This window comes from Microtus oregoni, unplaced genomic scaffold (genome assembly GCF_018167655.1).
Source record: "Microtus oregoni isolate MIOR12 unplaced genomic scaffold, Mior012 000018F_ref0000195, whole genome shotgun sequence".
In the NCBI taxonomy this organism is placed as follows: domain Eukaryota; kingdom Metazoa; phylum Chordata; class Mammalia; order Rodentia; family Cricetidae; genus Microtus; species Microtus oregoni.
The window spans coordinates 36,102,913-36,117,692 of record NW_024543077.1 but is presented as its reverse complement, the minus strand read 5'-3'; positions in this window follow the sequence as shown (position 1 = coordinate 36,117,692).

Sequence of the window (14,780 nt, the reverse complement as noted above, 5' to 3'; positions counted from 1 at the left end):
CTCTAGGACGTCATCTGTTGGCCCAGTAAGCTAAACTCTGAAGATGCTGCATTTAACTCATGTGTCTAAAACTGAGGAGTTGATAAATCATTGATTGCTTGTGTATTTTCCACCAGTATTAATTCAGGTGAAGTTGTTAGTCAAATCATGAGGAAGGATTGTGGTTGCTTTCCCAACAGGTTACATCTTATTGTAAAACTTTAAAAAGTATTATGCCAGACCACAAGAAGTTTTAATTTTAAGCCATTTGTTTAAAAATCTCTTTTTTATTGTCTTTCTTTTTCTGGGGAATTCTGAGATGGTTTGCCTGTTCTCCTTAGTTAAAGGGCCACCAATCTGTAAACTCCCGCACCTTTTCTTGAGATGTTGTTTATTGTAAAACAGTAGCTAGTGGTCATACACAGAATATAAAAACGGTCTTTCTTTCCATAAAGGGGAATTCAAGTATTTCCTGTGTTGAAATCTGGAAATAAATGTCTTTTGAGAGAATCTATCTGAAAATGTCTCCGTTCTTCCTCTTCTCCCTGCAAGGCTGAAGAACAGGTCTATCAAGAGCAGACGATGAGATGATGTCTCTCTTGCTCGAGTAGGAATTGGAGAGTCCCTCTGAGAATCAGCTTACACACCTGAGGAGAGCTCATGAAACTCCCATTGCTGTTTCGGATGGATCTGGGTGGCTGGGATTTTGGAACTGCTGGTGCATCAAAGGCATTTGAGGGGTCTCCGTTTGTGACTGAGGTGGCGTTGATCCTGTTACTCACGATGCTAACAGCCACAGTCTGTCTAAAGTTCCCACCCTTGCAGAGTTCTGCAGCTTTGCTCCCCAGGAGATGCAGCAGCGTGCTTTTGTAACCTCTGCTTGTAACATTCTTCTTTGACAACCAGTCGGCACGCAGCCTCACTCACCTGTTTAGAGACGCTATGTAATGTAATCTACATGGCTAGGTCATTAGCTTCGAACCAGCTGGAAATAGTAGTCTAGGCTGTAATGCCAACCCCAGAGAGACATACACAGGAGCGTCTTCAGCGCATTCAAGACCAGCCTGGTCTGCACAGTGAGTCCCAGACTAGACGGACAGCATAGTGTCTCATAAAAGCCAAAGCAAACGAACACCTGTGCCTGACTTATGCTGAACTCAGGGCTACGAGGATGAACTCCTGGGCCTTGCTTGTCACGCTAATTCTCTCCATATCACCGTCCTCTGGGTGTAGAGACAGACACACACAACACGGTACTCTGCCGTGTTGAACTGAAACCAGCAAAAGCGTCGGCTTTTTCAAGTTCTGTGACAGTCTCCTGCTTGACAGTACAGAGTTACCCCAGCGGAGAACAAGTTCCGTCAGGTGCCTTTTTCTTTTGAGAAATGGTCAAAACAAGATCGTGGCAGAAGCCACAAATTACGTTGCTGGCAATTTTAGACTCAGAGCCTTCTCCGTGAGACCAGCCCTTATGTGAACTGTTCCAAACCAAGCGCACGGGGGGACCGAGACTGTGGGCATAGGACGAAAAGGTCTCGGCTTCCTTCAGGAAGGTCTGCCTTGCATCAGGGGAGGAGGCCTATTTTGGTGGGAAACTTGGTTTAACTTTAAAATTTTTAGTTTACCCCCTCCCCTTAAAAAAAAAAAACCCCATCATGTAGGCTCCCATCTTGATTTAAAAAAAAAAAATCAAAGTGACACTAATGTCAAAGGGTCGTTGGGAATCCATCCAGACTTAGAACCTTCTCTCAAAGGAGCTTTGGACACGTAAACGTGGGGGTCCAAACCTTAGCACCACAAAAACAAAAAACAAAACCCAACCCCACCCCTCCAAAAAACAAAACAGAAACAAAACCTTTAAGGTTCATTTATCAGCATTGAAAAAATAAGACCAGTTTTCTCCTTAAGAAGTGTCCAGCCAAATCAGAGTAAGTGCAAGAAAGGACTCGGAAGCCAGTCAGTCCTGACCCCGGGCCAACCTTCCAGTCTGGGGCAACATAGGGTAAAATGTCTTTGGATATTATCCACGGACACTTAAACTTGGAACATAGCACTAGATAGCAAAGCGATGGGATTCAGTGATATTCAAAATCTAGCTTATCCAGGGGGTGGCATTCATACTGCTTTGTGAGAACCAAATCATTTCCTTGTGTCCATCAGCTACTGTCATTGCTGTTACAACATACCAGACAAGCAACGCAAGAGAGGAAGTCTGTTTGACTTTACAGGTAGTTCATCTAGGTGGGCGAGCTCGGCAACAACGGTAGGAACCAGCAGGGCGTATTTCGGCCATAGTTAGAAGGCAGAGGTCGGACAGGACATGTGGGCAGGCTGATAGCCCTCAAAACAACCCTCACTGCTTACAACAGCCTTCCAGAACTGCTACTAGCTTGGGGCCCACGTGTGCACACCTGTAAGCCTCCAGAGAGACACTGTGACTGACGGCAGGCCCCTGACCTGAGAAACACTGCTCTCACCACCCTCCGGAGCTCCGTAAGCTCCACGTGCATGCCAGGAGCCAGTAGCAGATTCTGATACAGTGTGCGCTGATTCTCATGGTCCCTCTGTGTGCCAAAGATGTTTTCTGAATAGAAAGTCATTGCGGTGGAGTTTCGCTCAAGACTCAACTTGACCATGCCTGGGCTTCCAGAACTTTCCCTTTCACTGTTTCTCTACCGCTAGCACGTATCTCTTTGTGATATTTTCTATAACTCAACGTGAAGGTCTTTTTATATCTCTGTGTTCTGGGCAAATACAGTTGGTGAAAACAGAAAAACCTGTATGGTTTCCTTACATATGTGTACATAATAACTCCATACTCTTCCATCTTAAACGTTAATACAAAAGGTTTTCTTAGGAGGAAGTAAATTGATCTTCCAACTTGACGAAGTATATGATTTCCTTCCCTTTAGGATGCATTACTAAAAAAAAAAAACAAAAAAAAAAAACTTCAAAATCACCTCCAGTGGAGACAGCAAGCATCAACATGGCCAAATCTGATTAATAAAATCCCATGTGTACATCCAAGCCAACCTATGCTGTAGTCCAGCCTTAGAATACGCGAAAAGAAAAGGATTATTTTATAATTAGTTCAGAGGATTCCGCCCTCCGCGGCTCACCGCTGGAATTTAAATTTAGTAACTAGAATACTCCTTTGAAAGACCCATGGAGAGGTATCTGCTAATTATCCTGGTATTTCTAGCCAGATTGTAAAGTGAATCGGGGTCACTAATTACGCAGTTGCCAGTGTACAATCAGCTCGGCTGTGCGCAATGACCAACGAATAAATGCGGAATATTGGTGGAAATTAGAAGATAGACTTGCTGAACGATTTAGACAACGGATTCTGTCGCGTAATGTACACTCCAACCCCTTCACTCTGCGAACCAACAAACGTACGTAAGCTGCTAGACCTTTTGATTCTCTGTAGTTTCACCCTTGGAACCCAGCATATTTTATACCTAGATTTCATAATTTGTATCGCCGAATTAACCGTCTAAATTGCCTTCCTCCGAGTCAGATTTTACGGGTGAGATATTGTAGCTTGTGTCTTCCTTTGAGATCGGTCGTTAGCCCCCACTTAATTGGAACGTGATTGGGTTCTAAAGCGCGATGTGTACAAAAAGGCCTCTGAAGTAAATGAATATTTAAGTAAGCACAGGCTGAAGACCATTGAAAACAAGTTGAAAGGGGGAAAAAGCGCCTGGTCGTTTACCCAGAGGCCGCCTTGGCTGCTGGAACCCGCGCGAACATCAGCTCCTTTCTCTTAGAGAGCCCCAACCATCAGCGGGTTTGCTTCTTTGATTCGTTCCGGTCCTGATTCATTTAACACTCATGATTAAGCACAGGATACTACAAATGAGCCTGTCTCCTTTCTTCCCAGAAGTTGAATGATTGCTGGCCAGTGGCTGGGGCTTCTATATGACTACATTTGCTAGGGATTTAATTACTTGGGCTCCTCTCCAACAGTCCTGAGCAAACACGGCAAACAACCCCACAATATTGTAGCCAAGTAGGCAGCCTCGTTTTGAACTCTCAGCAAAATGTGCCGCTACTGAATTGGGTGCTTGGATGTGGCGTAACAAGTATGGCCTGCGGATACAACCGTGTTCGGAGAGAGGCAGCCTAGAAGGCGAAAGAAGGAAAAGTGTTCAAGGACCTATCGTGAGTCAGGAAGGATATTTGGCTCTTTTCTTCATGTGGTTCATGTACTTTTTGCATGATGAGCCGGCAAGGCTAATACCACGCTCCTTGTGCGCAGGCAAGGAAGCAGATCTCCTACAGCTAGGTAACCTTTCAAAGTTCTCAGATGACCGTGTGCTGGGATTTGTGCTGAGGTTCTTCCTTCCTAAGGCAGCCTTCCTGCATCCTCCCCCTTTCCTAAGGCTGCCTTCTGTCCATCCTTCCCCCCTCCTAAGGCTTCCTTCCTGCCATGCTCCCCCTCCCACTTTTATTCCTTCCTTCCTTCCTTCCTGCCTTGTAAGTATGCTAAATAATGAGTCTTTCAAAGACATCTTTTTCAGATATCCTTTGCCCTATCATACCAAAATGGAACTGAATTTTTCAGGAACAATTTAAAAACTTGAGGAAGTCACTGGAACCTGATCATTCTTTGAAAATGGATGAAAACCTGAATTCTTGCATGATCAACTGAAAATATATCACAATGCCAGCGAAGTCTATGCTATAATATTCTAAATGTCGGTGTCTGTTGTAGTGCCCAATGAGCTAAGTGCTAAACAGAGATGCGAACAATTCATTGTCCTATGTCATTTCGACTGCACACAAACAGCTATGGTGCTGACTTCCTAGCTCCATACAGTTTGCTGCCCTGGAGTCAGAACTAGGTCAGTGTTGGTCCTTCTTTAACCACCATGTCTGAGAAGCATCTAATAAGCGTAGTTCTCACCGAAGACCTCCTCCAGGAAGGACGATCAGCATTTGCTCTGAGGCACAGAATGCCTGATTCATCCAAGGAACTGAGCTTCCCGAGAGGTGAGGGCAGGGGAGGGTCGGGTGGGCGGGGCGAGCGTGCGCGGGTGTGGGCGGGGGAGCGCGGTGTGGGCGGAGATCGGGTTAACAAGCTCAGCTTTATTCTCAGGGCTACGAGCTCCTCTTCAGAGAGTCTTAAGGCTGACTTTGGCGTAATCTTATTTCCCCGTTTCAAGGGGTCTTTGTTTGGTTGTGGTGTGGAAGATGGGTCAGATCTAAGAGATGTCATCTAGGAACATAGTTCCCTGTATCCCGGAGGGAGGACGGGGTGTGGGCCCGAGAGAAATGGAGGGATTCCAACAAAATCTGGGAGACGGATGTGACTGTCTCCTGGTTATTCGGGTGTGCCCAATGCGGGATGTACAGAGCTGTCTTCTGAACCAAGCAACTACTGTCTTGGAGAGTTCAGCTGTGCCCACTGGCCAAAGATTATTCTAGTCTGTTGCCCATTTACATCCCCTCACAGAAGGGCAGTGAGGACCACGATACCCTCTCTCTACCTCCCGTTACTTACCGTACTGTCTTAATTACGTGTGATCTTGGAGCAGCTAGACCACAGAAGGCTGGGGGAGGGGCCCTATGTAGGTGGCCGCAGGAAGGCTGTCATCTGAGTTGGTAAAGACCTCCCGCTGTGGCTGTGTCCGTGGGGAGCATCCACACCCAGTCACCTCTCATCTTTACTCTGTCAGGAACCCCCCAATAAACTCACTGGTTCCCTGGAGTGAACTTTGGTAGAGAGGTACCTCCGTTTGTCTTTGGGATCACAGGAGCAGAGGTAGATGTTCTTAATGTCTCCTCTTGGGAAAAATTTTGGCAGCAAAATTAGAATTATTATCCAATTTGTTATCATCTACATAACTTTTGAATGTAGATAAACCTCATTCTGTTCTCTACCTAGGGAGTGCTCAGTATTAGCTTTGAACTTGTAATAAAAGCCAGTGGATTAATTTAAATTTTCTGATGATGGTTCTGTAGCTTGCTTCAGTGTAAACTGTGTTGCCCAAATGCTAGGCATTTATGAGTGAGTACACAGCTTGAAACTCTACCTGGAAATGGCGGTATTAGTAATATTGCTAATTACTACGGCAATAGTAGTCATGTTGGAAGAATATGGCATCCCTGTTACTGTATAGAAAATGAGCCATGCTATGTATAGTGCACTTATGAATCTCTTACCTCGTGTTGGCTTATGTATGTTGTATGTACATATTCCTGTGTATGTACATGTAAGGATGTGAGCCTGCACATGCCTGAGACTGACGTCAGGAGTACCCTTAGGTCATGTCAATCTCGGTCATGGAGGCAGAGTCCCCCACTGACTCCAGAGCTGGCCCACAGCAGCTAATCTGGCTGGCTTGCCGGGGGAATCCTGTGGCCACCTCCCTTGTAATGGAATTACAGGCAGGCTGCTACGCCCATGCAGCGCATTTGTGGGCTCCGGGGAATCCAGTCTGAGTAGTGTGCAAGTCATCTCCTAGCCCTCCACCTTATTTTACGAGACGAGGTCTCTCCCTGAGCTTGGCGTTGGAGATTTAGCTGGACTACCTGGCTAGTGAAGTCTTAGATCCGGCACAGAGCTGGGGTAACGCCATATACTAGGGCTCTATGTGGTTGCTGGGAATCTGACTGGGGTCCTCACTCATGCCTTCCGAACACTTCACCATCTTCCCAGTCCGAAACAACAGGTTTATGGAGGTGTAATTCCCACATCATAAATTGACCCACTTAAAGATTTCAAGCTTCTGTCAATGTGTTTGTTATTTACCGGCTTACGTAACCAACACCGATAATTCCAGAACATTCCATCCTCCTCAGCGAGAAATCCAGCATCACTGTGGAGTAGCCCGTTCTAGACATTTCATATAAATGAAATCCTAAAATGGGCTTTTTGTGAATGGCTTCTTACTCCGCATTCCGAAATTTATACATTTTATAACATAAATCAGTATTTGCTTTCCTTCTCTTGATAAATAATATCCTCTCTATTTATAGACATGTCATTTTCTTTTTCATTAGTTGTTAGATGTTTGACTCATTTCTACACTTTGGCTAAAAATAAATCCTGATACTGAGCAACATGTATGTACAAATTTTTGTGGGAACGCATGATCTCATTTCATTTGGTCATATACATAGGAGAAGTGCCAGGTATTAATGGTACCAACTGACACATTGTTTTCTGGTTTGCTTCCACGCAAGCAGTAAGCCTAAGGATTTAACATTCTCCTCTGCTCTTGTGACTGTCTATGGTATGTATATGTAGTGTGCGTGTCCCCTCAGTGGGGACAGTGGCATCTCTGCATAGCTTGGGTTTTTTTTTTTAATGATGATTTATGACCTTGGGGTTTTTTTCAGGTGCTTGATAACATTTATGTATATTTATCGGAGAAATGACTACAGGTTTTTTTGCAAAATTTAAAATGGAATGGTTTTCCTTTCTACATATAGGCAAGCCTCAATTGTTCGAAACCTTCATCAAGAAAAAAAATATTAGATAAATGAAGATAATCTGATTTGGACACAAAGCAAGCGATGATACACTAAACCTCTGAATTATAAGCCAAGATATACCTTCTCAACTTGTAAAATGATTATCTCAGGGATTTTCTGTAGCAGCCGAAAGCCGGTCATGGCCTGGTTTTCTATGTCTGTGACAAACACAGTTTAAGTGGAGGTGGGGGAGCTGGCTGTGTTGCTTGAGGTCTGAGGCAGGATGGAAGGAGTACCGAGGCAACAGGAATGAGCAGAACATTGGGTCCTCTCACGATGCCCCAAAAACAGAAAGAGGGAGCAGGATGGCTCTAGGGACAGGCTATGGCCCTCAAATGCTCACCTCCTAGGGACCACTTTCTCCAGTGAGGCTCCACTTCCTAACCTCACTACCCCTAAATAATGTCATTGAATTCTGAGTCCGGCAGTGGACTCGTTTACTCAAGACAGAATTCTGGTGGCTTGATCGATTTCCTAAAGTCCCATATTGGGACACTGTTGCACTAGGGACGGTGGATGTAACCTTCTCCTGGAGAGCCAAAGTAACAATTGTGTTCAAATCTAGGTTGGCGAACCAATTATTTTAATCGGCGTTTCTTTCTGGTGCAATGGGTGTGGAATTATTTCTTGGAGCAATGCAACACGGGGCTATCCCATGGAAGAAAACGTCTCCCAGTAACCACCTCTCTCTTCAGGGAGGAGTGGGGCTGCTTAAACCCCTCCTCCCAGTAACTGTCGGTGGGGAAGAGCAGGGTCTCAGAAATCCCTCTGCGACTCCCTGCTGGAACCTAACTGGCCAACTGCGTACAGGTTTCAAGTGGTCATCACAACTGCTGAGTGTTAAACAGGCCATAGCCGTACCGTGCCCGGAGAGCACGCTCCACCATGGGACCAAGGCTGCAGTAGATGGTAGATGAGCCTGGCAGGCAGCCTTTCATAGCCGAATCAGAGCACAGAAGAGCCCCGTGAATCCCCTCAGCCCGTTAACCTGGATTCTGCGCAGTGAAATCGAGGTTATATTTTTTTCCAGGCTTTACAATTCTTTCTGGAACGAGCATTTCTTCGATAATCAGGGCATTTTACTAAAGGGGAGGAAAATTGTCTCGGCGGTAGTGTTGGACCATTTGGAGTCCTGGCCTCCAGCTGCTCTTCCCTGCTAGAGAGCTTTACTTTCCTTCTGATTTGAGCTACTGAAAGCTGTGTCAAAGTTGTTTACCAGCTCTGCTTCACGAGCTCGTGTTGCCTTGGCCTTGATCAGAGGATGAGGTTTTCACCTGTTGGCCCACCTGACTATGTTGGGTATATAAACCTCCGTGGTGCTATTGAATAAGGGGCTTCTTACCAGTGACTAGAGGTCCGTGTCTCTGTCTGTCTGTGTGTCTTTGTATGTTTCAATCTCTAGCCCCTTGCCCAAATCTTGTGAACTGTATGGTAGCGCATAGAGCGCAGACAGGCGTTGTGTGCTGCACGGTAGCATAAAAAAATTGTGAAATTAAAGCTAATAGATTATCTTTGAAGATCTGAGAGGGCTTTGGAATTCTGAGTCGGTGTTTCATGACTCTGTATTATACCTTTTTACCTTTTTTTTTTTTTTTTTTAGTAAAGTCAGGAAGTGAGAGTCATTTTCCCTGTAGTGTTCCTAGCCACTTATCTTAGACTGTACTTCTCCATTTAAGTTGCTTCTTGGAGGGTAGCTTGGGAAACCGAGAAACACTTCCTTGTTCAGAAACAATACTCTGTGGGGGTGTACACCCTTTATATTTTCCAAGGTTTGGGGAATTCTGATCAGAGACCATTTTTGCTTTCTCACGGTTTATTTCCTTGCTTCATGTACCTTTGAAAGAGGGGCACAGAAATCTCTGAAAACATTTGTGTGTGTGTGTGTGTGTGTCATAAAATTCCCCGCAGCATGTTTTTCTGGGGCTGAGGCTATTCCCGTGAAGCAGGCAAGCAATGGATCTCTGGCCACAGTTCCTGCAACTGCTGTCATTTCAAGGCCAACCACTAATTGCAGAGGAATTCACTTGGAGCTAAAGATTTCTTTGCAGGAGACTCCTCAAGACTCCTCCCAGATTTCCCTTGCTCGAAACGCGGGTGCTCCTTAGGCATGGCAGTCCTCCCCTGCTCTCCGCGTGAACAGGATTCTGAGACAGAGCTACTTCTGAAGAACAGAATGTTCTGGTGGGTTTGGCTGCACCACACCACAGAGACGCTGGCACGGGGCTGCGGACACGCGTCCAGAAGTGCTGTTTGCAATTGTGATAGCAATCTTCCTAAAAATAAGGACTCTCTTTGCAGTTCACAGAGGTGTGGGTACCGCTGTCCCCACGTCTCCCAAAGCCCTTTCGTTTCCTGATGGATGTTGATTTTTTTTTTTTTTGGTTTTTTTTGAGACAGGGTTTCTCTGTGGTTTTGGAGCCTGTCCTGGAACTAGCTCTTGTAGACCAGGCTGGCCTTGAACTCACAGAGATCCGCCTGCCTCTGCCTCCCAAGTGCTGGGATTAAAGGCGTGCGCCACCACCGCCCAGCTTTGAATGTTGATGTTTCAAAGACTTCACATGAATCATAATATTTTTTTTTCACTTCAGTTTCTGTTCTTAGCAGAAAGCATTGTCTGTAGGTATCCTTTTCCAAATTATATCTTTTTAAAATCTGAAACCTGAATTTCCGCAGTTTTTTTAAAGGAGGGAGACAAATCTCTTTGTTTAAGGCCAAGAAATTCTGTGGAAGAGATCATGCAACTCCTCCTAATGACGGTCTCCACTCCAAAGCGACCTGGTTCCAATGTTTTACCTTTTAAGTAAATGTTCCTGCTTTATTTTTTCCAAGAGTGAAGACGGACGCTAAAAAGAAATCCCACATGAGCTCAGAATTGAGTATAACAAAGGGTAATTTATTTAGGGGTAGACTCGCAGATCACAGTTTTCTGCTAGAATGGGGAGCAGGAACCGAATCTTGCAGCTGGAAGAGAGAGGGCGAATATGCGCTTTACATATAGAAGAGGCCACGCCCAAGTGGACGGGTAACTTAAAGGCTACTGGCTGGAGGAATTTCCTACAGCCAGTAGTCAGTGTTCCAGTCATGGATTATTTGTCACGTGAAGGGGTTACTGTTCCTGTGCTCAGGCAAAGAGTATGTCCAGCTGTCCCTTTTGCTGAATAACTCATCTCTGGGCTTCAGCGATGTTTACAAATTTAGGCAGAGATTTCGTTCAGCCCTTTAAAAACTTTGGGAACGTCTGCATAATTTCAGGGAGAAGAAGAGCATCACGCAGTTTGAAGAGGACCCCCTGTTGCCCAACTCTTGCTGGACTCCGGCTAACAAAATGGTAAGTGTATTGCTCTCCAAGGCTGTGTGGCGTTTGTAGTTCTCCAAGTCAACTCTGACTGTTATAACAAAATGCCACAAGCTGGGCGGCTTCAACACCCCGAACATTGCTTTCCTCCGTTCTGGAGGCTGAAGGCCCAAGATCAAAGCCAAACCAGTCCCCCATTTTCAGAGAGAGGTCTTCACAGTGTGTCCTCACACGGTGAAGAGAGCCAGGTATCTTCCTCACCTTGTCTCATTTTCTAATGGTACCAGTACCGTCCGTGGGCGTTCCGTCTTTACTACCTGCAAAGGCCCCAACTCCGAGTACCGTCACTAGAGACTTCAACTCATGGTTTTGAGAGAGGCAAAATATCCAGGTCACAGTAATGGCCGATGTAGAGCAGGGAAAGGCTGTAACGAGAGCCGCCATGAATATCACTGCGGTGTCCGCCACGTTGCTCTCAATGACTCGCCCGCCCATCACTTCTCATCTTTTCCACCTGCTCTCCATAGAGCAAGGCTCAACACTCGTGTGGCGCCTGCTCATGCACTGCACGGACCATCTAAAGAGAAGCAGTGCGAGCCCGAGCGTTGGGTGATGTTTTGAGTGTGTTCTGAAGGCGGGACTGAGCGAGGATCTCTGCTCCTTCCGGTGGGGGGAACCAGAGAGGCGGTAAGCTCCCCTCGTGGCTCCCCTGCTTCCCTGATCTTTCAGGTTTTTACCCCAATATCGGACTCCTGGTTTTTCTATTGATAAAGATTAATGAGATTAACACTTCACAGGAGCTTTAGCAGAGCCTTCAATAAACATTGCATTTGCTGTTATAACTATATTGATTAAAAACTAATAGATTGTATTTTTTTACAGAAATAGTCTATTAATAACAGGTTATAAGTTGAATTTTTCATATCTGTTTCACAGCATCTAGGAGTTTGTATTTAAGAAGCATACTGTTTTACAAATCTCTTTTGAAAGCATTCTGTTGTTTTATTTTAATTAAAGCAGAAAATGCACTTCCCATAGAAAGAGCAAAAAAAAGAAAACTCAGTTTAAACCTTTATAAGGTATCAATGCAGTTAATACATCACAAGGTGGTTCTTGCCACAAAATGTCCTAACATAGCATTATTTTCAGTAATACCATTACCTGGCATTGTGTGGGTGGCTCATCTCTTTTTAAACTAATTCTCTCACTTTGGGACATTTCGTTTTAAAAACAGTCTTCATCGGAGACAAGGTAGCTATTATCCTTAAAGGTAAAGTTTATGATCTAGTCACAGTTATTTCCTTAAGATAACTTTTTCATGAAAGTAGAATATCAAGGTTAAAAAATGTGCAAAAAGTTTTTTTTTCCTTTTAGAAAAAAATTGTGATATTTTAAGGCCCCATCAGCTGAGTTCCCGTTTTTATATTTAGGATTTATAGAAAAATAGTACTTTGTTTTTTGCTATTTACTTTTTGGTTGTTTGTGCTCCTTATGTCTTTCTCTTTATATTTTCATATTGAGAAATAAGATTTTAAAATAATTTTGGCTCAGTTTAAGAAATACTAAATCCCAATGACTGATTGAAGACCAGGTATTAGATTTTTTGTTTGTTTGTTTGTTTACTGGATTCTTTTTCTTTCTTGACGTGTAAAGACCAAGGCCTTTGGAAATAGACTGCTTGGTGCTTGATGTCACTGAAGTACAGCCTTGAACAGTGGCAGGGCTTTCTGATGTGGACAACCACACATGGTGGCCATTGGATGGGCGTGTGAAGAACTGGGTAGCGGTTGGAGACTATGACCCACAGTAGGCCTTTTTCTCATTGGACTTCAAATCTTAGCACTTAGTAGTCTCTGTGGCTCCAAAGCTATTATTGGCAGATAGTTTTGAGCTCTCAAATTCAGCTCCATCTGTAATTGAATCAGAGACCCACATTCTGTTCTCCAGGGAGACAGATGCCCAATCACTGTCTTTGATTTCTATTTATGGAAAATGTCAGTGATGAGAAGCATGAACGAACCTTAATATCTTTATTTTCAATCTAACTTAATAATCAAACGCGAAAGTGAGAAAATTTCTGCCAAACACTATTTAGGAGGAATGTTCTGGGCTGAAAAGCTGGACTGAGGTCCAAAATAAACACAAGTCAAACTTTCATGATGTGGACAAATAAACTTAGAAAATCTAGTGGAAATATGCAAAATATGCAAAAGATCAAAAAGAGGGATCTGTGCCCAAATGGCTAAGATTAATTCTGGCTGTTTTCCACTTGAGGTTGGTGGGTTTTCAAAGTTTGGAAGTTGTCATTTACAGTTGAGATAACCACTTCCTTGTCTTGTCTCTATCTCTGTATGTGTGTACATATTCCTGAGTGCGTGTGCATGCATGTGTGTGTGCATGTGTGAGCGTTCACACATGTGTGCACGTGGTCACACCACACCCATGCACACCCACTCTGCCTCTCCACAGAATCCATCTACTGGTCTAGGACTGTATGTCCCTGCTCTGTGAGTCTTAGTCTCTGCCTACAAAAGAACATCTGCTTTGTGCCGTTTTCACTTGCTATTCCGTCACGTTAAAACGACTCAAATAATACTATAAAGAGGATTTTCCATTCTGTATTTGTTCATATCTTGTTTCGCTTCCCAAATGATTCAGAGAAACCTCTGGGCTGTCCATGGAGGAGGATGTGTTTGGGGGCAAGAAAAGAGAGGGGCAGAGATAATAAAAGTCATGAAGATATGTGCTAGAATGGCCACAGCTGGCACAGAGGGGCAGTGGCGCACCAGACACTGCTCCAGGTGCCCACAGAAAGGACTCTAATTAACAGTCAGCCTCCCGGTCATCCCAGGTTCACAGCCATGGGAATGGAAATCCAGGGGTCTGGGTCACATAGCTCAAGGGCTGGAAGACAGGATGGAAACATAAGCAGCTCCAACCACTGAACTCTTCTCTGGACGTCTATGCCTCTGTCTCCAGCCTTCTCTGGACGTCTATGCATCTGTCTCCAGCCTGCTTCTCGATGCCCCTTGGGAATCAGAGGCTAAACATCAGAGGCCCAGGCTCCTCAATCCATGCTACTCAACCCTTTACTGGGAAAAGTGACCTTAGGCAAGTTACCACCCTCTGCGGCCCGATTTTCTCATCTGTCAGATTCTAATGACATTAAAAAGTGCCATATGTTTAGTGTGGACGTTAAACCTGGCCGTGGATAGAAGATACTCAGCCTAAGACCTGACGTCGTCATATCATCTGCCTGCCGGGGAAGTACGAAGTTGACAGAGCTGAGACCCAAGCTTGCACAGTTGGTAACACAGTTATACAGATTGGACAGTGGGTGACAGCGTCGTAAAGGTTACCCGTCTATTCATCCCCAGCACACTCTGATTCCATGCCTTCTTGATGGAGGAGATCACCCCTCAAATTTTGTGTTTCTTGTCATCCTCCTTAGTTCCAACGTGCATGCACAAAAACAATGTGTGTGTATGAGTGTGTGAGTGTCCGGCACATTATCGATGCCTGATATCTCACTTAGTATAAAGACTAATATTAACACATGTTTGTATGTGCTATTATATAATATATAGCACAGCATATATTATCATATATACAATAAATGGCCTAGCAAAATTAGGACGTATTATGATAATCACACCATTGGTTTGTTATTAATTAATAATATATTAACTCGACCCATGGCTAAGATACTAAGATCCTGTTGTCATATGCAGATGAAGGTCAATAGTTTAAGGTATTGAATAATGATTTATCACGTGGCCATCACAGAGCTCATTCATTTCCCTTGTTAATGGGCATTGAAGCCGCAGCTCAGTCGGAAAGCTGCGAGGGACCCTTGAGAGAGAGCAGACACTGTCGTCTTTGCTACCACCACACGTTGTCCTCTCTCCATGTTCCTCCTTACAGAAACCAGTTAGGAAACCACCATGCCCTTCCAGGGGGCCAGGGGCCAAGCTTGATTCCGTCTTTCCCTCGCGACTGGTTTAGGGATGGCCGCACGCCTCTG